Here is a 23,358-nt window from a genome sequence, read left to right as displayed (position 1 = left end):
CCGTGATTACTCACCTGCAGTAAATTATTGCAATTCCAGTGAAAAGAACCTCAATTCCCCATCGACCAATGGCTCTTACCTTCCACCTGTTACTTATCATCACAGTATTCTGTTGACCATAAAATAAAAATTCATAAAATTCATTGCTAAAAGCCACCACAAAAAAAACAATCCAAACCAAATTGATCATACGAATCATAAGAACTAGGAACTGGAGTAGGCAATTTAGCCTCTCGAGCCTGCTCCGCCATTTAATACAGTCATGGCTGATCTCACCTCGGTCTCAATTCCACTTAACTGCCCATTCACCATAGCCTTTAAAACCCTTACTTATTAAAAATCTGTCTATCTCCTCAAATTTACTCAAAATCCTGACATCCACCACACTCTGGGGTGGTGAATTCTACAGACTCACAACCCTTTGAGAGAAGTAATTCTCCTCATCTTTGTTTTAAATCTGCCAGCCCTTATCCGAACACTATGACCTCTTGTTCCAGATTGCCCCACAAGAGGAAACATCCTCTCCATGTCTGCTGTGTCTGGGACCTCTTCCCCTCACCCGATATTTGATGGACGCCAGCGTGGCGTCACACCGGTGCCATTTACAACAAGTCTACATAAGCGTGAACCTGGTGCCTTCACCTTTGAGGAGGGAGTTTGGAGGTGAGTGCTCAGGCAGCCAGCGCTCTCCAGAGTGTGCACTGCTCGGGGGGGCACTGGAGAGGACTGAGGGGGCACAGGTAAGTTCAAATCAGAGCCAGGATGAGGGTCTCAAAGTCACCATATTGGGGAGAGGTACACACGGGTCACTTGTATGCCTGACCTTCCCTTCATTTCAGGGTACCCCTTGCTTTAAAGGGGCTGTGGAGGCTGGGATGCAGGCAGCACTTCCCGTCTCCTCCTTCTTGGGTTCCTGTCCATATTGCAGCGGAGGGAGGGCACTTCCTTAATGAGGGCAGGCCAGAGGGTGAGAGGGCTTGAAAACAAGAGGCTTAGCACCTGGGGGGTGACTGTGAGTTATCCAGGTGGGGTCCCATGAGAGGCTGGGCTATCAGGACAGGGTGGGGGATTGAGGAATGGGCTGCGTTTCTTCTCATGCGGGCTGAAGGGTCTCTCACTTGGGGGAGGATGACTGCGTGATTGGAATCCACACTCAGGCAGCAGTGTGAGGACAAAGGGGGAGAGGCTGCCGGCAGTCCCAAACCCATTGTCAGGGGGGCTTGTGTGTGACGGTCGATCTCAATGGGTCAATGAGGAGGAAACCCACGCAGACACGGGGGAGAACGTGCAAACTCCACACAGTCACCCGAGGCCGAAATCAAACCTGGGTGCCTGCCGCTGTGAGGCTGCAGTGCTAACCACTGTGCCACCCACCCCATTGTGTACTCACACTCTACCTGTGCTCTGCCCTCTCGCTTCTGTCACGTGACCTCTTAAGTAACTACCTCATCGCTTCATCACGTGACCACTCAGTCTATACCCTGTTTGAGCCTCTGATTTGAATTATTGGGAGATACAAAAAGTATTGCGCAGTAATAACAGGGGACTGTAATTATCCTATTATGGTTTGGGATAGTCAAAGTGTAAAGCAAAGAGAGAGAGAAGAGTTTCTGAAGTGCTTTCTGGAGAATTTTACTGATCAGTGTGTTTCTGGCCCAAAGATGAAGGAGGCATTGCTGGATTTGGTTTTGTGAAATGAAGTGTGTCAAGCACCAATAGGGGAACATTTAGTGAATAGTGATCATAGTATCATAAAGTTTAGATTCGTTATAGAAAAGGATAAGAAGCAATCTAGAATAAAACCTGTTCACTGATAACTGCACAATGTTAATGTCATTCACGGCTCCTCAGAGACTGAAGCAGTCCATGTCTAAATGCAGCAAGACCTGGATAATATCCAGGCTTGGGTGAACAGGTGCCAAGTAAACATTCATGCCACGCAAGTGCCAGGCAATGACCATCTCCAACTCGAGAGATTCCAACCATCACCCATTGACATTCAATACCATTACCACCGCTGAATCCCCCACTATCAACATTCCAGAGATTACCATTGACCAGAAGCTGAACTGGACTAGCTGTGTCTTCCAGAGTAGGTCAAAAGCTAGGAATCCTATGGCGAGTAACTCATTTCCTGACTTCCCAAAACCTGTCCACCAGCTACAAGACACAAGTCAGGAGTGTAATGGAATACTCTTCACTTGCCTGGAAGAGTGCAACTCCAACAACACTCATGAAGCTTGACACAATCGAAGACAAAGCAGTCCTCTTGATTGGCACGCCATCCACAAACATTCAATCCCTCCACCACCGACAAACAGTGGCAGCAGCATATACCATCTACAAGATGCACTGCAGGAATTCACCAAGGTTCCTTAAGCAGTGCCTTCCAAACACACAACCACTACCATCTAGAAGGACAAGGGCAGCAGATACCTGGGAACACCACCACCTGGAGGTTGCCCTCCAAGTCACACAATCCTAACTTGGAAATATATTGCCATTCTTGTTGAGACCCTATAACTCCACCCCTAACAGCACTGTGGTCTACTGAAATAAGGGGAATAAGAGAGTACTTGAGCAGACTGGAAGCTAACATAAAAGGCAATCCTAAAATCCTCTGTAGCTATATACCAGGGTAGTAAGAGGAGGCACGGGGACAATTAAGGACCAAAAAGAGATCTACACATGGAGACAGAGGTCATAGCTGAGGTAATAAATGAGCACTTTGCATCTATCTTGGCAACCCACAGGATCTTGATGGGGTGGCACAATGGCACAGTGGTTAGCACTACTGGCTCACAGCGCCAGGGGCTGGCTTCAATTCTGGCCTCGGGTCACTTCTGTGAGGAGTTTGTATGTTCTCCCCGTGTCTGCGTGGGTTTTCTCCGGGTGCTCTGGTTTCCTCCCACAGTCCAAAGATGTACGGGTTAGGTTGATTGGCCATGCTAAATTAGCCCTAGTGTCAGGGGATTAGCAAGGTAAATATGTGGGGTTATGGGAATAAGGCCTGGGTGGGATTGTGGTCAGTGCAGAAACGATGGGCCAAATGGCCTTCTTCTGCACTGTAGGGATTCTATGGATTCTATTACGGTGGGGGATATAGCAATCAACATCAAGGGGAGATGGTGATTCTTTTTTGTTTGATTTTCATTGCCTGGCACTTATGTGGTTGAATGTTCCTCGCCACTTCTCAGCTCAAGCCTGAATATTGTCCATGTTTGCTGTAGGTGGGCACAGACTCCTTGAGAATCTGAAGAGTTATGAATGGTATTAAATACTGTGCAATTATCGGGGAACATCCTTATTTCTGACATTATGATGGAGGGAAAGTCATTGCATCAAGCAGCTGAAGATGGTTGGACCCAGGACATTACCCAAAGGAATTCCTGCAATGATGCTCTGGGACTGAGGGAAGATAGGCTTCCAACCAGTGGAGACCTTTCCTCCCTGACCCCCACTTAAATTTTGCCAGGGACCCTTAGAATCATAGAATCCCTACAGTACAGAAGGAGGCCATTCGGCCCATCTAGTCTGCACCGACACCAATCCCACCCAGGTCCTATCCCCGCTTAGCTACTTTGCTAATCCCTCTAACCTATCACATCCCGGGACATTAAGGGTTAATTTAGCATGTCCAATCAACCTAACCTGCACATCTTTGGACTGTGGGAGGAAACGGGAACACCCGGAGGAAACCCACGCAGACAATGTGCAAACTCCGCACAGACAGTGACCCAAGCTGGGAATTGAACCCGGTCCCTGGAGCTGTGAGACAGCAGTGCTAACCACTGTGGTACCGTGCCACCCTTAATTTTGGTGGAATGCCGAATTGATATCGAGGGCAGCAATTTTCACCTCACCTCTGGCAATTAGCTCTTTTAATCATGCTTAGACCAAAGCTGTAAGACACCTGGAGCCAGGTGTCCCTGGCAGAACCTAACTGAGCATTGGTGAGCTGCTTATCATTAAGTAAATTCCTCATACCACCTTCAATGACACTTTCTTTCATTTTGCTAAAGATGGTTCATGGGTGATAATTGGCTGGAATGGATTTTTCCTGCTTTTTGTGGATATGACATAGTTGGGAAATTTTCCACATTGTCAGGTAGAAGCCAATGATGTAGCTTTACTAGTACTACTGCTGGGATGTTGTCAGGGCCCATAGATTTTGCTATGTTATTGTACAATACTTACTTGATATCAAATGGATTGAATCAAATTGTTTGAAGACTGGCTTCTGTGATAATGGGGACCAGGAGAAGGCCAGAACTGATCATCCGCTCAGCACTCTGGTTCCAAATACTTCAGCTGCTGTTCTAAGATGAGACAGAAAAACTCAAGGCCCAATCTGTGCTATTGGGTGGATATAAAAGGCCCTGCTGCACTGTTTTGAAGGGAGAGCAGGGCAATTTCCCCTGGTATCTTGGCCAACATTCATCCCTCAACAATATTCACTAAAACAGATTGTCTGATCATTGGCATAGTATTGTTTGTGGGACCTTGTTTATGGGGGGGAAGGTGGCATGGTAGCCCTATCACTGGACTGGTAATCCAGAAGCCCAGGTGAATACCCCAGGGACACAGGTTCCAATGCCAATGCAACAACTGGTGGAATTTGAATTTTTGTTTTCATTCAATCGTGGGACATGGGCGTTGCTGGTTGGCCAGCATTTATTGTCCATCCCTAGTTGCCCTTGAGAAGGTGGTGGTGAGCCGCTCTCTTGAATCGCTGCAGTCCATGTGCTGTGGGTTGACCCACAATGTCGTTAGGGAGGGAATTCCAGGATTTTTGACCCAGTGACTGCAAAGCAACGGCGATATATTTCCAAGTCAGGATGGTGAATGGCTTGGAGGGAGACTTGCAGGTGGTGGTATCTGTTGCCCTTATCTTTCCAGATGGAAGTGATCGTGGGATCTTTGTCTAAGGATCTTTGGTGAATTTCTGCAGTGCAATTTGTAGATAGTACACACTGCTGCTACTGAGCATTGGTGGTGGAGGGAGTGGATGTTTGTGGATGTTTGTGGATGCCTCAGGGATCGGTGCTGGGTCCACTGTTCTTTGTCATTTATATTAATGATTTGGATGAGAATTTAGTAGGCATGGTTAGTAAGTTTGCAGATGACACCAAGATTGGCGGCATAGTGGACAGTGAAGAAAGTTATCTCCAACAGGATCTTGATCAATTGGGCCAGAGGGTTGACGAATAGCAGATGGAGTTTAATTTAGATAACTGTGAGGTGATGCATTTTGGTCGATCAAACCAGGGCAGGACTTATTCAATTAATGGTAGGGCATTGGGGAGAGTTACAGAAAAAAGAGATCTAGGGGTACAGGTTCATTGCTCCTTGAAAGTGGAGTCACAGGTGGACAGAGTGGTGAAGAAGGCATTCGGCATACTTGGTTTCATTGGTCAGAACATTGAATACAGGAGTTGAGATGTCTTGTTGAAGTTGTACAAGACATTGGTAAGGCCACACTTGGAATACTGTGTACGGTTCTGGTCACCCTATTATAGAAAGGATATTATTAAACTAGAAAGAGCACAGAAAAGATTTACTGGGATGCTACTGGGACTTGATGGTTTGAGTTAGAAGGAGAGGCTGGATAGACTGGGACTTTTTGCTCTGGAGTGCAGGAAGCTTAGGGGTGATCTTATAGAGGTCTATAAAATAATGAAGGGCATAGATCAACTAGATAATGAATATCTTTTCCCAAAGGTAGGGGAGTCTAAATCTAGAGGGCATAGTTTTAAGGTGAGAGGGGAGAGATACAAAGGATCCAGGGGGGCAGTTTTTTCACACAGAGGGTGGTGAGTGTCTGGAACAAGCTGCCAGAGGTAGTAGTAGAGGCGGGTACAATTTTGTCTTTTAAAAAGCATTTAGACAGTGACATGGGTAAGAAGGGTATAAAGGGATATGGGCCAAATGTGGGCAATTGGGACTAGCTTAGTGGTAAAAACAAAGGGCGGCTTGGACAAGTTGGGACGAAGGGCCTGTTTCCATACTGTAAATCTCTGTGACTCTATGACTCTATGATGTGGTGCCAATCAAGCGGGCTGCCTTGTCCTTGACGGTGTCAAGCTTCTTGTGTGTTGTTGAAGCAATACCTGTCCAAGCAAGTTGGGGAGTATTCCATCACACTCTTGACTTGTGCCTTGTAGATGGTGGACAGGTTTTGGGGAGTCAGGAGGTGAGTTACTCACCACAATATTCAATTAATGAAATGTGGAATTGAAAGCAAGTCTCAGTAGCAGAAACCACAAAGCTATCATTGATTGTTGTAAAAATTCATCTGGTTCAACAATGGTCTTTAGAGTAGGAAATCTGCCATCCTTACCTAGTCTGGCCTCCATGTGACTCCAGATCCATAGCAACGTAGTTGACTCTGAACTGCCCATTGAAACTGCCTAGCCATCAACTCACTTCAAGGATAAATAGGGATGGCCTTGTCAGTGACATGCACAGACTCAAGTTGGTGCAGGAGCGAGGCCACTTCTTGCAAGCTGTGCCCAGTATACCTTCTAATTCTATCTTTTACACTCGTTCTATGCTTCTAAAACTTTATTCTAACTTTTTTGAACCCTCAGACAATGCGACACCTTAGCTATGACTGTACCACTACATTCTGCACCCTCTCCTTTCCTTCTCTATGAATGGTATGCTTTGTTGTATAGCACGACAAGTAATAAATCAAATCAAAAATCCCACAAAAGAATAAAGGAAAAGTAAAATTGCTGCTGTGTTTCCTATGTTAGGATAGTGACAGGGGAGGCAATAGCCTAGTGGAGGCAATAGCCTAGTGGTATTATCACTAGACTACTAATGCAGAAACTCAGCTAATCTTCTGAGGACCTGGGTTCAAATCCCATTACGGCAGATGGAGGAATTTGAATTCAATAAAAAAAAATTATCTGGAATAAAAGAATCTACTGATGACCGTGAAACCATTGTCAATTGTTGCAAAAACCCATCTGGTTCACTAATGCCCTTTAGGGAAGGAAATCTGCCACCCTTACCCGGCCTGGCCTACATGTGACTCGAGAGCCACAGCAATGTGGTTGACTCTCAACTGCCCTCAGGCAACTAGGGATGGGCAATAAACGCTGGCCAGCCAGAGACACCGGTGTCCCATGAATGAATAAAAAGAAAGGATACTGACTACAAAAGCAACTTAATTGGCTGTAAGGCGCTTTGGACTGTTGCGAGGTCATGAAAGTTATTCCTGTGTGTAGCCCCAATCTCCTTGCTGTTCCCTTTCAACCCATTTGAAGACTTATCGCGACAGGAGTGCTGACAATCAATTATAATGGTAATATTTTGAAAAGCATTTGCAAAGACGTCAGTGCTGGATCAGTATAACGACAAGGCAATGAATTGTGTACAAACCATGGGATTCCTATCATAATATGTTATAATGGGATTTTGCAGATGCCTCAGTCAATTTTCAGCGTGATTTAAAACCCTTTCCTGCGTGTGACACTTGTGTTTGTGACACTCAATCTTGTTTTCCGGGCTTTTAATTCATCTTTAAATCCAAGTTCTGTTCTTCTTTCCTAATTAGTCTTTGTCAATATGCAAATTCGCGCTTCAAAAATGGGAGCATTACTGAAATGCAAATGTGATTCGCAAAGTCTGGAAAAGATGTAAAGGCTGATTTTGCCGGTCGGCTTTCCCAGAAACAACAGCTTAGCTGCTCTGATTCGTCATGCATTACTGAAGGAGGTCGCTTATTTTGCACACTTGTGTTCAGCGTGCTGGAAAAAGCGATGCGAATCTCTGTGAAAATGATCATTGCAGCCTGGGGTTGCTCCCCTGTAGTTATCCTTCTATTGGGTAACTGGCCTTTCCTAAAACATGGTTGCTTTTTTTTCACAAAATTCATTCATAGGATGTGGGCATTGCTGGCTGGGCCAGTGTCTGTTGTCCATCCCTAATTGCCCTTGAACTGGGCGGCTTGCTCGGCCAATTCAGAGGGCAGTTAAGTGGGTCAGGAGTCACACGTAGACCAGACTTAGACTCGGGAAGGATAGACATTGGTGAACTTGATGGGTCTTTACAACAACCCATTAGTGATACAGTAGTATCGTATCCCTACAGTGCATTCAGCCCATCGAGTCTGCACTGACTGCTCCCTTCCCCTATCCCCATTACCATGGCTAATCCATCTAACCTAACCTTGGGACACTAAGGAGCAATTTAGCATGGCCAATCCACCAATTGACAATGGTTTCATAGTCATCATCAGACTTCTATTGAATTCAAATTTCACCTGCTGTGGTGAGATTTGAACGAGGGTCCCTGGAATAAGTCTTCGGGTGCAAAAGACCCTTCACCAAAATCCCTTTATTTACAATTCCAACAGCGGTACACAGAGTGCTATCAGTCAGCAATCCTCCTTCGCGAGTGCCAGAGGAACTGACACTCCCAGTTAAATACAAGGAAAAGTCTCCCTGATTGGCCCATCAATTGACTTTTTAATCAGGGAGTTCATGTTCCAATAGGCCAACCTCAATGACCTGATTGAAGTCATTACAGTCCCCACAGTGTTAGCCTGGGGCTCTGGATTACTAGTCCAGTGACAATCCCCTAGCCACTGCCTCCTCTTGTATGGAGGCTTTGATTTCAGGTTGGCAGATACCAATTGAATGGTGAAAAAAACCAAACATATAATGACCTGGCTCATTTTCAGGATCTCTGCAGTGCTCCAATCCTGGCTTTTTGTGCATCTCTGACTTTCATCACTCCATTGTTAGCGTGGTCACGCCTTTAGCTGCCTGGGCCCCAAGCTCGGCAATTTCCTCACGAAACTTCTCTGCCTCTCGATTTCTCTCTCCTTTTTTAGAGGGCCCTGCTTGGTCTTTGACCCAGCTACTCATCACCTGTTCTAAATATAACTTTACGTGACTCGGTGTCAGATTTTCTCTGTTAATGCTATTTGTGAAACATCTTCGCACATCTTAGTACATCAAAGGTGCTTTAAAGATGCAAGTTCTTGGTATCTTTTAAACTATTAATCCAGAAACTCAGCTAATATTCTGGGGACCCAGGTTGAATCCCACCACAGCAGATTGTGGAATTTGAATTCAGCAGAAAATATCTGGAATTAAGACTCTACTGGTGACCATGAAACCATCGTCTACTGGTGAACATGAACCCATCTGGTTCACTAATGTCCTTTAGGGAAGGAAATCTGCCATCCTTAATTGGTCTGGCCTACATGTGACTCCAGAGCCACAGCAATGTGGTTGACTCACAGGAGCTGAAAGGAAGGAAAAGGCCACTAGGATCAACCGACTCAAGAACAGCTTCTTCCCTGCTGCCATCAGGCTTTTGAATCGACCTACCTCGCTTTAAGTTGATCTTTCTCTACAGCTTCAAGGCAACTAGGGATGGGTAATAAATGCTGGCCAGCCAGTGACACTGATGTCCCAAGAATGAATAAAAAATAACTTACAAACCTTAATAGCGCATGGGTGGGCTTGTCATCTGAGGCAATGCCCGCCCAACCACGAAATTGCGCCTGAGTTGGGACAGGTGAAATCCCACACGGGATAGTTGGGGGGAGAGCATAAAATCTAGCCACAGCAAAGCTTGGTAGGAACATTGTCAGATAACATTTGGCACCGAGCGATGTAAGGAGATATTGGGGTAGACAACCAAACCCAATACTTCACCTAACTTTAGCTTATAGTCATGTTAGCCTCTTCCAGGAATTTACACAGTTCCATTTAAAATGTTAGCAGCAAATCTTCAGTCAATACGGGAGATAACATCCTACTGTAACAGCCAAGAACAGCCCTCTGTTCAACGAGAAAGTTCCTGATTTATAATTTAATTTCATGCTTACTGAATTTATCCGCATGAAGTCCCATAATCCTCCCTAATTACCCAATTCAAATGACCTGTCCGCAGTTATACAGTCATCGTTTTAAATAATTTAGTCTAATATCCCTGGACTCTACCTAAGATCATTTAGAATAAAAAATAGTCATACTGTTTCCTGAACATATTGGGAAAGTTAAAGTTTGTTAAAAAGTTGTATTAATCTAGTCTCTCTCCCCTGAGCCTTTTCCAGACCTCATTGACCTCCCACCATTTATTTTTAAACTATTCATGATGTGGATGTCAATAAAGTTGGGGCGACACAGTGGTTAGCACTGCTGTCTCACAGCTGCAGGGACCTGGGTTCGATTCCCGGCTTGGGTCACTGTCTGTGTGGAGTGTGCACATTCTCCCCGTGTCTGCGTGGGTTTCCTCCCAGTACTCCAGTTTCCTCCCACAGTCCAAAGATGTGCAGGTTAGGTTGATTAGCCATGCTAAATTGCCTCTTAGTGTCAGGGGGACAAGCTAGGGTAAATTCATGGGGTCATGGAGATATGGCCTGGATGGGATTGTGGTCGGTGCAGATTTGATGGGCCGAATGGCCTCTTTCTGCTCCTACATCTTATGCTTTCTTTTCTTTATAAAATTGCAAAGGTGAGCTTGTGTTTCCAATTGTTCCATTTTCATTCGTTAGCCTTTTAGGCTGGTACAGTGGTTAGCACTGCTGTCTCACAACGCCAGGGACCCGGGTTCGATTCCCGGCTTGGGTCACAGTTCTCCCCGTGTCTGCTTGGGTTTCCTCCGGGTGCTCCAGTTTTTCTCCCACAGTCTGATTGTGGGAGAAATGAATAAATTGGCCATGCTAAATTCTCCCTCAGTGTACCCGAACAGGCACCGGAGTGTGGCGACCAGCGGATTTTCACAGTAACTTCATTGCAGTGTTAATGTTAGTCTGCTTGTGACACTAATTAATAAACTTAAACTTTAGGCGTGGATGCTTCATCAAACTGAGAGGAGGAGCATGAGAAATGGGAGCAGGACTAGGCTATTCAGCCCATCGAGACTTCGCCACCATTCAATTTGATCATGGTTCATCCCCGTGACATCAAGCGATTCCTTTTCATAGGACATAGCAAAAGGCCATGAAGGGAGTGAGATGATTGGTAGAAAGTGAACACTGATTTTTAAGTTTGCAAAAAGGGGTGGAATCTGGTGGGGATTCTCTTTATGAAGCAACTAAGCTCTGTTAGAGGAAGGAAAAGGCAGCAAAATAGGCGAGTACAGCTGCGTGTGAGATACAAAGTGAAAAATGCCCAAGCCATGCAGATGGCTCACACGCAACTGGAAAGAGAAAGGGCATCTTGGGCAGCCACTACCAGAGCTGTCTTCACTTGAGGAGTCCATACTTGGTGGTGCCAAACTTTTGCCCCCAACAACATCACATGCTGGGAATAATGTCAGTGCCACACACTGGAAGATTAATATTAACGCAATCCCAGCATCACCGAACGAAAGCATCCATGCAATCGCAAAGATGTCACAGGAGCTGAAAGGAAGCAAAAGGCCACTAGGGATCAACCGACTCAAAAACAGCTTCTTCCCTGCTGCCATCAGACTTTTGAATGGACCTACCTCGCATTGAGTTGATCTTTCTCTACACCCTAGCTATGACTGTAACACTACACTCTGCACCCTCTCCTTTCCTTCCCTATGGACGGTATGCTTTGTCCGTATAGCACGCAATAAATAATACTTTTCACTGTATCCCAATACATGTGACAATAATAAATCAAATCAAATCAATCCAGTGTGGAATAAAGTTTTCACAAGTCTTTGGTTTTCTCTTAGACTTTGCACCTTCAGCACCAGCCCAGGCTTCGACTCACTGAAACATTCCGTCAGATTGAACAATCTGTCTCAAGAGCTGCCTGGCTGAACTGACACGATCCAGGATTGATGTCTGATTCTGCGCTGGAGTTAATTCAGCTCTTGATTTGGCACTCTGCCTCAATTCGACTCTAATTTATGGTTCCACGGCAAAACAACATTTACTCCATAGGCCACTGCGTCAGAACAAAAGTTGCGAGATGTAATTTATGGTGCACACCACTAAATGGGAAATCATTTGAGAACAGTGGCACTTTCATTCAGATGAGCAGTCATTAAGTTAGTGAAGCGGAACGGTTAGGTAGAGGTGCGTGTTTACTTCGCAAAGCCATTTCTACCGAAAGCACGTATGGAATGAGTTTGGGTTCCCAGAGCTCTGGATGGTTCCCTCTGCAAGAAGACATTGCAGTTGGATGGTACCTTCTCATGTTGAAAAAATGGCTGAAAACATTGGAGACAGTGCAGATGCAACGGTCAGTCTGTACCACCAATCTTCCACTGGCCTTAATCTGTTTTCTTGGTGGTTTCGGTAGAGGGTGGGGGCAGGAAAAGGAGGAGAAGAATGGAAAAGGAAGGAAAACAAGGAAAATTGGGGATGGTAAAGGAGGAAAAAAGTATATGTCAGACAAGGCTGCCTGTTTCACTGTGAAACATATTACAGAGGCCAAGGGAATGGAAATAAACAGGAATTGGCATGAATTTGAACATGGAAACCAATAGACCACTGCTCATAGCGTGCTTAAAAGCCCCAAAGTAACATTCCGTGGTGCGTCCCAGCAATCCACTCGAGCATATTAATGCTTTGCTTACTCAGTGAATTACTACTTGTCATCATTCTTACACAATAAGTATTCTTCGTAGTGCTGGCTGCATACTTCGAATCATAGAATCCCGACAATGTAGAAGCAGGCCATTCGGCCCATCGGTTCTGCACTGACTCTCTGATGAAGCATCCCACCCAGACCCTATTCCCGTAATCCTGCATATTTACCCTGCTAATCCCCCTAACCGACACATCTTGGGACACTAAGAGGCCATTTAGCATGGCCAAACCACCTAACCTGTGCATCATTGTACTGTGGGAGGAAACCGGAGCACCCAGAGGGAACTCACACAGACACGGGGAGAACATGCAAATGCCACACAGACAGTTATCCAAGGGGGGAGTTGAACCCAGGTCCCTAGTGCTGTGAGGCAGCAATGCTAACCACTCTACCACCATGCTGCCCTTGTGTTTTACATTAGCAGATTGCCACCTTCCAACAATTTCATTGAGTTTAAGACATGAGCACGAAGGAGCATAAGCCTCATGGGGTAGAATATTGGAATATTGTGAGGAGGAGTGACACAATGCACACTGCAATGTATTTTGTAAATGGTACGCTCTGCTGCCGCAGTGCGCCTGTGGCAGAGAGATTGAATGTTGAAGGTGCTGGATGGGGTGCCAATCAAGCGGGCTGCTTTGTTCTGGATGGTGTTGAGTTTCTTGAGCGGAGTTGCACTCATCCAGGCAAGTGGAGAGCATGCCATCACAATCCTGACTTGTGCCTTCTAGATGGTGGACAGGCTTAGGGGATTTAAGAAGTGAGTTACTTGCTGCAGAATTCTCAGTGCCTGATCTATTTGGATCACACCTGATTCTGAGTTAGTTCTGGACAGCACATCTTAGGATGGATATACGGTGGCATGGTGGCACAAGGGCGGCACAGTGACACAGTGGTTAGCACTGATGCCTCACAGTGCCAGGGACCTCGGTGCAATTCCCGACTTGGGTCACTGTATGTGCGGTGTCTGCATAGTTTCCCTGTGTCTGCGTGGGTTTCCTCCGGGTGCTCTGGTTTCCTCCTACAGTCTGAAAGGTCTGATGAAGGGCAACGCTCTGAAAGCTCGTGCTACCAAATAAACCTGTTGGACTTTAACCTGGTGTTGTGAAACTATTTACTGAGTCTGAAAGACGTGACGTGCTGGTTAGGTGCATTGGCCATGCTAAATTCTCCCTCAGTTTACCCGACCAGGCGCCGAAGTGTGGCGACCAGGGGGATTTCATTGCAGTGCTAATGTAAGCCTACTTGTGACACTAATAAAAAACTTTTAAAACTTTATACATCGGCCTTGGTGGGAACGCAGTGTTGGTTTGCCAGAATGATTCCTGGGGTTAAGTTGTGAGATGAAAATGAACAAACTAAGAACAAAGAACAAAGAGCAAAGAAAATTACAGCACCAGAACAGGCCCTTCAGCCCTCCAAGCCCGCACCGACCATACTGCCCGACTGAACTAAAACCCCCTACCCTTCCGGGGACCATATCCTTCTATTCCCATCCTATTCATGTACTTGTCAAGACGCCCCTTAAAAGTCACTACCGTATCTGCTTCCACTACCTCCCCCGGCAACGAGTTCCAGGCACCCACCACTCTCTGTGTAAAAAATCTGCCTCGTACATCTCCTTTAAACCTTGCCCCTCGCACCTTAAACCTGTGCCCCCTAGTAATTGACTCTTCCACTCTGGGAAAAAGCTTCTGACTATCCACTCTGACCATGCCTCTCATAATCTTGTAGACTTCTGTCAGGTCGCCCCTCAACCTCCGTCGTTCCAGTGAGAACAAACCAAGTTTCTCCAACCTCTCCTCATAGCTAATGCCCTCCATACCAGGCAACATCCTGGTTACCAGGAAAGTGAATGAAGGGAAGGCGGTGGATGTTGTCTACCTGGATTTCAGCAAGGCCTTTGACAAGGTCCCTCATGGGAGGTTAGTTAGGAAGGTTCAGTCGCTGGGTATACATGGGGAGGTAGTAAATTGGATAAGACACTGGCTCAATGGAAGAAGCCAGAGAGTGGTTGTGGAGGATTGCTTCTCTGAGTGGAGGCCTGTGACTAGTGGTGTGCCGCAGGGATCGGTGTTGGGTCCATTGTTGTTTGTCATCTATATCAATGATCTGGATGATAATGTGGTAAATTGGATCAGCAAGTTTGCTGATGATACAAAGATTGGAGGTGTAGTGGACAGTGAGGAAGGTTTTCAAAGCTTGCAGAGGGATTTGGACCAACTAGAAAAATGGGCTGAAAAATGGCAAATGGAATTTAACGCAGACAAGTGTGAGATATTGCACTTTGGAAGGACAAACCAAAGAAGAACGTACAGGGTAAATGGTAGGACTCTGAAGAGTGCAGTTGAACAGAGGGATCTGGGAATACAGGTACAGAATTCCCTAAAAGTGACGTCACAGGTGGATAGGGTCGTAAAGAGTGCCTTTGGTACACTGGCCTTTATAAATCGGAGTATCGAGTATAAAAGTTGGAGTGTTATGGTAAGGTTATATAAGGCATTGGTGAGGCCGAATTTGGAGTATTGTGTACAGTTTTGGTCACCTAGTTACAGGAAGGATGTAAATAAGATTGAAAGAGTGCAGAGAAGGTTCACAAGGATGTTGCCGGGACTTGAGAAGCTGAGTTACAGAGAGAGATTGAATAGGTTGGGACTTTATTCCCTGGAGCGTAGAAGATTGAGGGGAGATTTGATAGAGGTGTATAAGATTTTGATGGGTATAGATAGAATGAATGCAAGCAGGCTTTTTCCACTGAGGCTAGGGGAGAAAAAAACCAGAGGGCATGGGTTAAGGGTGAAAGGAGAAAAGTTTAAAGGGAATATTAGGGGGGGCTTCTTCACGCAGAGAGTGGTGGGAGTGTGGAATGAGCTGCCGGATAAAGTGGTAAACTTTTAACATTTAAGAAAAACTTGGACGGGTTCATGGATGAGAGGGGTGTGGAGGGATATGGTCCAAGTGCAGGTCAGTGGGACTAGGCATAAAATGGTTCGGCACAGACAAGAAGAGCCAAAAGGCCTGTTTCTGAGCTGTAATTTTCTATGGTTCTATGGTTAAATCTTTTCAGTACCCTCTCCAAAGCCTCCACATCCTTCTGGTAGTGTGGCGACCAGAATTGAACACTATATTTCAAGTGTGGCCTAACAAAGGTTCATAGAATCATAGAATCATAGAAACCCTACAGTGCAGAAGGAGGCCATTCGGCCCATCGAATGGCCTCCTTCTATAAAACTGGTTCTATAAAACTGCAACATGACTTGCCAATTTTTAAACTCAATGCCCCGGCCGATAAAGGCAAGCATGCCGTATGGCTTCTTGACTACCTTCTCCATCTACATTGCCACTTTCAGTGACCTATGTACCTGTACACCCAGATCCCTTTGCCTATCAATACTCTGAAGGGTTCTGCCATTTGCTGTATATTTCCTATCTGTATTAGACCTTCCAAAATGCATTACCACACATTTGTCCGGATTAAATTCCACCTGCCATCTCTCCGCCCAAGTCTCCAACTGATCTATATAAGAACATAAGAACATAAGAAATAGGAGCAGGAGCAGGCCATCTAGCCCTTCGAGCCTGCCCGCCATTCAACAAGATCATGGCTGATCTGAAGCGAATCAGTTCCACTTACCCGCCTGCTCCCCATATCCCCTAATTCCCTTATCGATCAGAAAACTATCTACCCGTGATTTAAACATATTCAACGAGGAAGCCTCCACCACTTCAACGGGCAGAGAATTCCAGAGATTCACTACCCTCTGAGAGAAGAAGTTCCCTCCTCAACTCTGTTCTGAACCGACCCCCCCTTATTTTGAGGCTGTGCCCTCTAGTTCTGGTTTCCCTTCTAAGTGGAAAGAATCTCTCCACCTCTACCCTATCCAGCCCCTTCATTATCTTATATGTCTCTGTAAGATCACCCCTCATCCTTCTAAACTCCAACGAGTACAAACCCAATCTGTTTTTATCTCTCCTCATAAGCTACACCCCTCATCTCCGGTATCAACCTGGTGAACCTTCTCTGCACTCCCTCCAAGGCCAATATATCCTTTCGCAAATAAGGGGACCAAAACTGCACACAGTACTCCAGTTGCGGCCTCACCAGTGCCTTGTACAGTTGCAGCAAGACCTCCCTGCTTTTATATTCTATCCCCCTCGCGATAAAGGCCAACATTCCATTCGCCTTCTTGATCACCTGCTGCACCTGCAGACTGAGTTTTTGCGATTCGTGCACAAGGACCCCTAGGTCCCTCTGCACAGTCACACGATGTAATTTTTCTCCATTTAAATAATATTCCAATTTACTATTATTTCTTCCAAAGTGGATAACCTCACATTTGCTAACGTTATATTCCATCTGCCAGATCCTCGCCCACTCGCTCAGCCTATCCAAATCTCTCTGCAGACTTTCCGCGTCCTCCACGCAATTCGCTTTCCCACTCACCTTCGTGTCATCAGCAAACTTGAATACCCTAGATTCAGTCCCCTCCTCCAGATCATCTATGTAAATGGTAAACAATTGAGGCCCCAGCACCGATCCCTGCGGCACGCCACTGGTCACCAACTGCCAACCAGAAAAGCACCCATTTATCCCAACTCTCTGCTTCCTGTTAGATACAGTAAGAAGTTTAACAACACCAGGTTAAAGTCCAACAGGTTTATTTGGTAGCAAAAGCCACACAAGCTTCCGGAGCTGCAAGCCCCTTCTTCAGGTGAGTGGGAATTCCCACTCACCTGAAGAAGGGGCTTGCAGCTCCGAAAGCTTGTGTGGCTTTTGCTACCAAATAAACCTGTTGGACTTTAACCTGGTGTTGTTAAACTTCTTACTGTGTTTACCCCAGTCCAACGCCGGCATCTCCACATCCTGTTAGATAGCCAATCCCCAATCCACGCCAACACCTTACCCCTAACTCCGTGTACCCCAATCTTCTGCAGCAACCTTTTGTGGGGCACCTTATCGAACGCCTTCTGGAAATCTAAAAACACCACATCCACCGGTTCCCCTCTGTCAACCGCACTAGTGACATCATCATAAAAGTCCAGTAGATTCGTCAAACACGACTTTCCCTTCATGAATCCATGCTGCGTCTGCTTGATCGAACCATTCTTATTCAGGTGCTCTGTTATTTCCTCTTTAATAATGGACTCTAGCACCTTCCCAACTACGGACGTTAAGCTAACCGGCCTGTAGTTACCCGCCTTTTGTCTACTTCCTTTTTTAAACAGCGGCGTAACAGTAGCTGTTTTCCAGTCAGCCGGCACTACCCCAGAGTCCAGCGAATTTTGATAAATTACTACTAACGCATCTGCTATTACCTCAGCCATTTCTTTCAGTACCCTGGGATGCATTCCATCCGGGCCCGGGGACTTGGCTACCTTCAGTCCTATTAGTCTACCAAGCACCACCTCCTTAGTAACAGTAATTGTGTTAAGTACCTCCCCTCCCACCAACTCTCGATCTCTAATATTCGGCAAACTATTTGTGTCTTCTACCGTGAAGACCGACACAAAGAACTTATTTAAAGTCTCAGCCATTTCCTCGTTTTCCACTATTAAATCCCCCCTCTCATCTTCCAAGGGTCCAACATTCACTCTAGCCACTCTATTGCTTTTTATATACTTGTAAAAACTTTTACTATCATTTTTTATATTTTGAGCTAGTTTAGTTTCATAATCTATCTTTCCTTTCTTAATCGCTTTCTTAGTCGTTCTTTGTTTTTCTTTAAAGCTTTCCCAATCCACTAATTCTCCACTATTTTTGGCCACTCTGTACGCATCTGATTTTATTTTAATACTCTCCTTTATTTCCTTCGTTATCCATGTCCGGTTATCCTTTTTCTTACAGTCCTTCTTTATCACCGGAATATATTTTTGCTGAGTACTTTAAAAAATCTCCTTAAAAATCCTCCACTGTTCCTCAGCTGTCCTACCTACCAGTCTGCTCGCCCAGTCTACATTAGCCAATTCCACCCTCATCCTATCGTACTCCCCTCTGTTCAAGCAGAGGACACTGGTTTGGGACCCTACTTTCTCACCCTCCATCTGTCTCAGAAATTCCACCATATTATGATCACTCATCCCAAGAGGATCCTTCACAAGAAGATCCTTAATCCTACCTGTCTCATTGCACAGATCCTGCTGTATCCTCTGATGGTTCTCGTCGCTATCCGCAAATCCACCAGCCTTTGTGTCGTCTGCAAACTTACTAATCAAACCAGTTACATTTTCCTCCAAATCATTTATATATATTACAAACAGCAAAGGTCCCAGCACTGATCCCTGAGGAACGCCACTTGTCACAGCCCTCCATTCAGAAACGCACCCTTCCACTGCTACCCTCTGTCTTCTTTGACCGAGCCAGTTTTGTATCCACCTTGCCAGCTCACCTCTGATCCCACGCGACTTCACCTTCTGCACCAGTCTGCCATGAGGGACCTTGTCAAAGGCCTTACTGAAGTCCATGTAGACAACATCCACTGCCCTACCTTCATCAATCATCTTCATCACTTCCTCGAAAAACTCGATCAAGTTCGTGAGACACGACCTCCCCTTCACAAAACTGTGTTGCCTCTCACTAATACGTCCACTTATTTCCAAGTGGAATAAATCCTGTCTCAAAGAATCCTCTCCAATAATTTCCCTACCACTGATGTAAGGCTCACTGGCCTGTAATTACCTGGATTATTCTTGCTATCCTTCTTAAACAAAGGAACAACATTGGCTATTCTCCAATCCTCTGGGACCTCCCTGTAACCAGTGAGGATACAAAGATTTCTCTCAAGGCCCCAGCAATTTCCTCCCTTGCCTCTCTCAGTATTCTGGGGTATATCCTATCAGGCCCTGGGGACTTGTCTACCTTAATGTTTCTCAAGAACCCCAATACCTCCTCCTTTTTGATCTCAACATTGGTCAAACTATCTACACATCCTTTCCCAGACTCATCATCCACCAAGCCCTTCTCTTTGGTGAATACTGACACAAAGTACTCATTTAATACCTCGCCCATTTCCTCTGGCTCCACGCATAGATTCCCTCCTTTGTCCTTGAGTGGGCCAACCCTCTCCCTGGCTACCCTCTTGCTCTTTACATATGTATTAAAAGCCTTGGGATTTTTCTTAATCCTGCTGGCCAATGCTTTTTCGTGACCCCTTTTAGCCCTCCTTACTCCTTGCTTAAGTTTCTTTCTACTTTCCTTGTATCCTACACATGCTTAGTTTGTTCCCAGCCTCCTAGCTTTGACAAATGCTTCCTTTTTCTCTTTGACTAGGCTCACAATATCTCTCGTTATCCAAGGTTCCCAAAACTTGCCATACTTATCCTTCATCCTTAGGAATCTGTCAGTCCTGAATCCCTATCAACTTACACTTGAAAGCCTCCCACATGCCAGATGTTGATTTGCCCTCAAACATCTGCCCCCAATCTACATTCTTCAGTTCCTGCCTAATATTGTTGCAATTAGCCTTCCCCCAATTTAGCACCTTAACTTGAGGACTACACTTATCTTTATCCATCAGTACCTTAAAGCTTACTGAATTGTGGTCACTGTTCCCGAACTGCTCCCCTACTGAAATATCGACCACTTGGCTGGGCTCATTCCCCAATACCAGGTCCAGTATGGCCCCTTCCCTAGTTGGACTATCTACATACTGTTTCAAGAAGCCCTCCTGGATGCTCCTTATAAACTCTGCTCCATCCACGCCCCGAGCACTAAGTGAGTCCCAATCAATATAGGGGAAGTTAAAATCTCCCACCACAACAACACTGTTACTTTTACACCTTGCCAAAATCTGCCTACATATCTGTTCCTCTATCTCCCGCTAGCAGTTGGGCGGCCTATAGTAAACCCCCAACATTGTGGCTACACTTTCCCATTCCTGAGCTCTACCCATATTGCCTCGCTGTATGAGCCCTCCGAGGTGTCCTCCCGGAGTACAGCTATGATATTCTCCTTAACCAGTAGTGCAACTCCCCCACCCCTTTTACATCCCCCTCTATCCCGCTTGAAACATGTGTATCCTGGAATGTTAAGCTGCCAATCCTGTCCTTCCCTTAACCAAGTCTCTGTATTGGCAACAACATCGTAGTTCCTAGTACTAATCCAAGCTTTAAGTTCATCTGCCTTACCTGTTACACTCCTCGCATTGAAATAGATGGACTTCAATCCACCATACCCTCTTTGATTAGCAATCCCACCCTGCCTGCTGTTTCTCTGGGTCGTATTGGCTCTACTCTCTGGTTCCCCTTCAGCTAATTGAGATTGGTGAGATCCTAAATGAATATTTCTCATCAGTATTTACTGTTGAGAAAAGCATGGATGTTAGGGAACTTGGGGAAATAAATAGTGATGTCTTGAGAAGTGTACATATTACAGAGAAGGAGGTGCTGGAAGTCTTAAAGCGCATCAAGGTAGATAAATCTGTGGGACATGATGAGGCATATCCCAGGATGTTGTGGGAGGCTAGGGAGGAAATTGCAGGTCCCCTAGCCGAGATATTTGAATCATCAATATTCATGGGTGAGGTGCCTGAAGATTGGAGAGTGGCAAATGTTGTGCCTTTGTTTAAAAAGGGCTGCAGGGAAAAGCCTGGGAACTACAGGCCAGTGAGCCTCACATCTGTGGTGGGTAAATTGTTGGAAGGTATTTTGAGAGACAGGATCTACAGGCATTTAGAGACACAAGGACTGATTAGGGACAGTCAGCATGGCTTTGTGAGTGGAAAATCATGTCTCACAAATTTAATTGAGTTTTTTGAAGGGGTAACCAAGAAGGTAGATGAGGGCAGTGCAGTTGATGTTGTCTACATGGACTTCAGCAAGGCCTTTGACAAGGTACCGCATGGTAGGTTGTTGCATAAAGTTAAATCTCACAGGATCCAGGGTGAGGTATCTAAATGGATACAAAATTGGCTTCTTGACAGAAGCCAGAGGGTGGTTGTAGAGAGTTGTTTTTCAGACTGGAGGCCTGTGACCAGCGGTGTGCCTCAGGGATCAGTGCTGGGCCCACTGTTATTTGTCATTTATATTAATGATTTGGATGAGAATATAGGGGGCATGGTTAGTAAGTTTGCAGATGACACCAAGATTGGTGGCATAGTGGACAGTGAAGAAAGCTATCTCCAATTGCAACGGGATCTTGATCAATTGGGCCAGTGGGCTGACGAATGGCAGATGGAGTTTAATTTAAACAAATGCGAGGTGGCGCATTTTGGTAGGTTGAATCAGGGCAGGACTTACTCAGTTAATAGTCGGGCGTTGGGGAGAGTTACAGAAGAAAGAGATCTAGGGGTACATATTCATAGCTCCTTGAAAGTGGAGTCACAGGTGGACAGAGTGGTGAAGAAGGCATTCGGCATGCTTGGTTTCATCGGTCAGAACATTGGATACAGGAGTTGGCATGTCTTTTTAAAGTTGTAAAAGACATTGGTAAGGCCACACTTGGAATACTGTGTGCAATTCTGGTCACCCTATTATAGAAAGGATATTATTAAACTAGAAAGAGTGCAGAGGAGATCTACTAGGATGCTGCCGGACTTGATGGATTGAGTTATAAGGAGAGGCTGAATAGACTGGGACTTTTTTCTCCGGAGTGTAGGAGGCTGAGGGGTGACCTTATAGAGGTCTATAAAATAATGAGGGGCATAGACAGGATAGATAGTCAATATCTTTTCCCAAAGGTAGGGGAGTCTAAAACTAGAGGGCATAGGTTAAGGTGAGAGGGGAGAGATACAAAAGTGTCCAGAGGGGCAATTTTTTCACACAGAGGGTGGTGAGTGTCTGGAACAAGCTGCCAGTGGTAGTAGTAGAGGCGGGTACAATTTTATCTTTTAAAAAGCATTTAGATAGTTACATGGGTACGATGGGTATAGAGGGATATGGGCCAAATGCGGGCAATTGGGATTAGCTTTGGGTTTTTTAAAAAAAGGGCAGCATGGACAAGTTGGGCTGAAGGGCCTGTATCCATGCTGTAAACCTCTCTGACTCTAATTCACCTTTGCTTTGGTTCCCACCCCCCTGCCAAACTAGTTTAAATCCTCCCGTGTGACACTAGCAAACTTCCCGGCCAGTATATTTATGCCCTTCCAGTTTAGATGCAAACCGTCCTTCTTGTACAGGTCCCATCTGCCCCGGAAGAGACTTCAATGGTCCAGATATCTGAAACCCTCCCTCCTACACCAACTGTTTAGCCACGTGTTGAGCTGCACTATCTTTCTATTCCTAGCCTCACCAGCACGTGGCACAGGGAGTAATCCTGACATTACAACCGTAGAGGTCCTGCTTTTTAAATTTCTACCTAACTCCCTAAACTGCTGCTGCAGGACCTCATCACTCCTCCTATCTCTGTCGTTAGTACCAATATGTACCACGACCTCTGGCTGTTCACCCTCTCCCTCCAGAATGATTTCTGTCCGTTCAGAGACATCCTGGACCCTGGCACCAGGGAGGCAACATACCATCCTGGAGTCTCTTTCACGTCCACAGAAACGCCTATCTGCACCCCTAACTATAGAATCCCCTATAACTATTGTTCTCGTGCTCTTTGTCCCTCCCTGCTTAACAACAGAGCCAGCCATGGTGCCGCTGCTTAGGCTGCTGCTGTTATCCCCTGATTGCCCATTTCCCCCAACAGTATCTAAAACGGTATACTTGTTAGAGAGGGGGATGACCTCAGGGGATTCCTGCACTGACTGCCTGCCCCTTCTGGCAGTCACCCATCCATCTGCCTGCACCTTGGGTGTGACCACATCTCTAAAGCTCCTATCTATGACACTTTCCACCTCCTTCATGCTCCTAAGTGCATCCAACTGCTGCTCCAACCCAACCA

The sequence above is a fragment of the Mustelus asterias genome, chromosome 26 (assembly GCF_964213995.1).
Source record: "Mustelus asterias chromosome 26, sMusAst1.hap1.1, whole genome shotgun sequence".
In the NCBI taxonomy this organism is placed as follows: domain Eukaryota; kingdom Metazoa; phylum Chordata; class Chondrichthyes; order Carcharhiniformes; family Triakidae; genus Mustelus; species Mustelus asterias.
Note: the sequence above shows the minus strand (reverse complement) of the source record.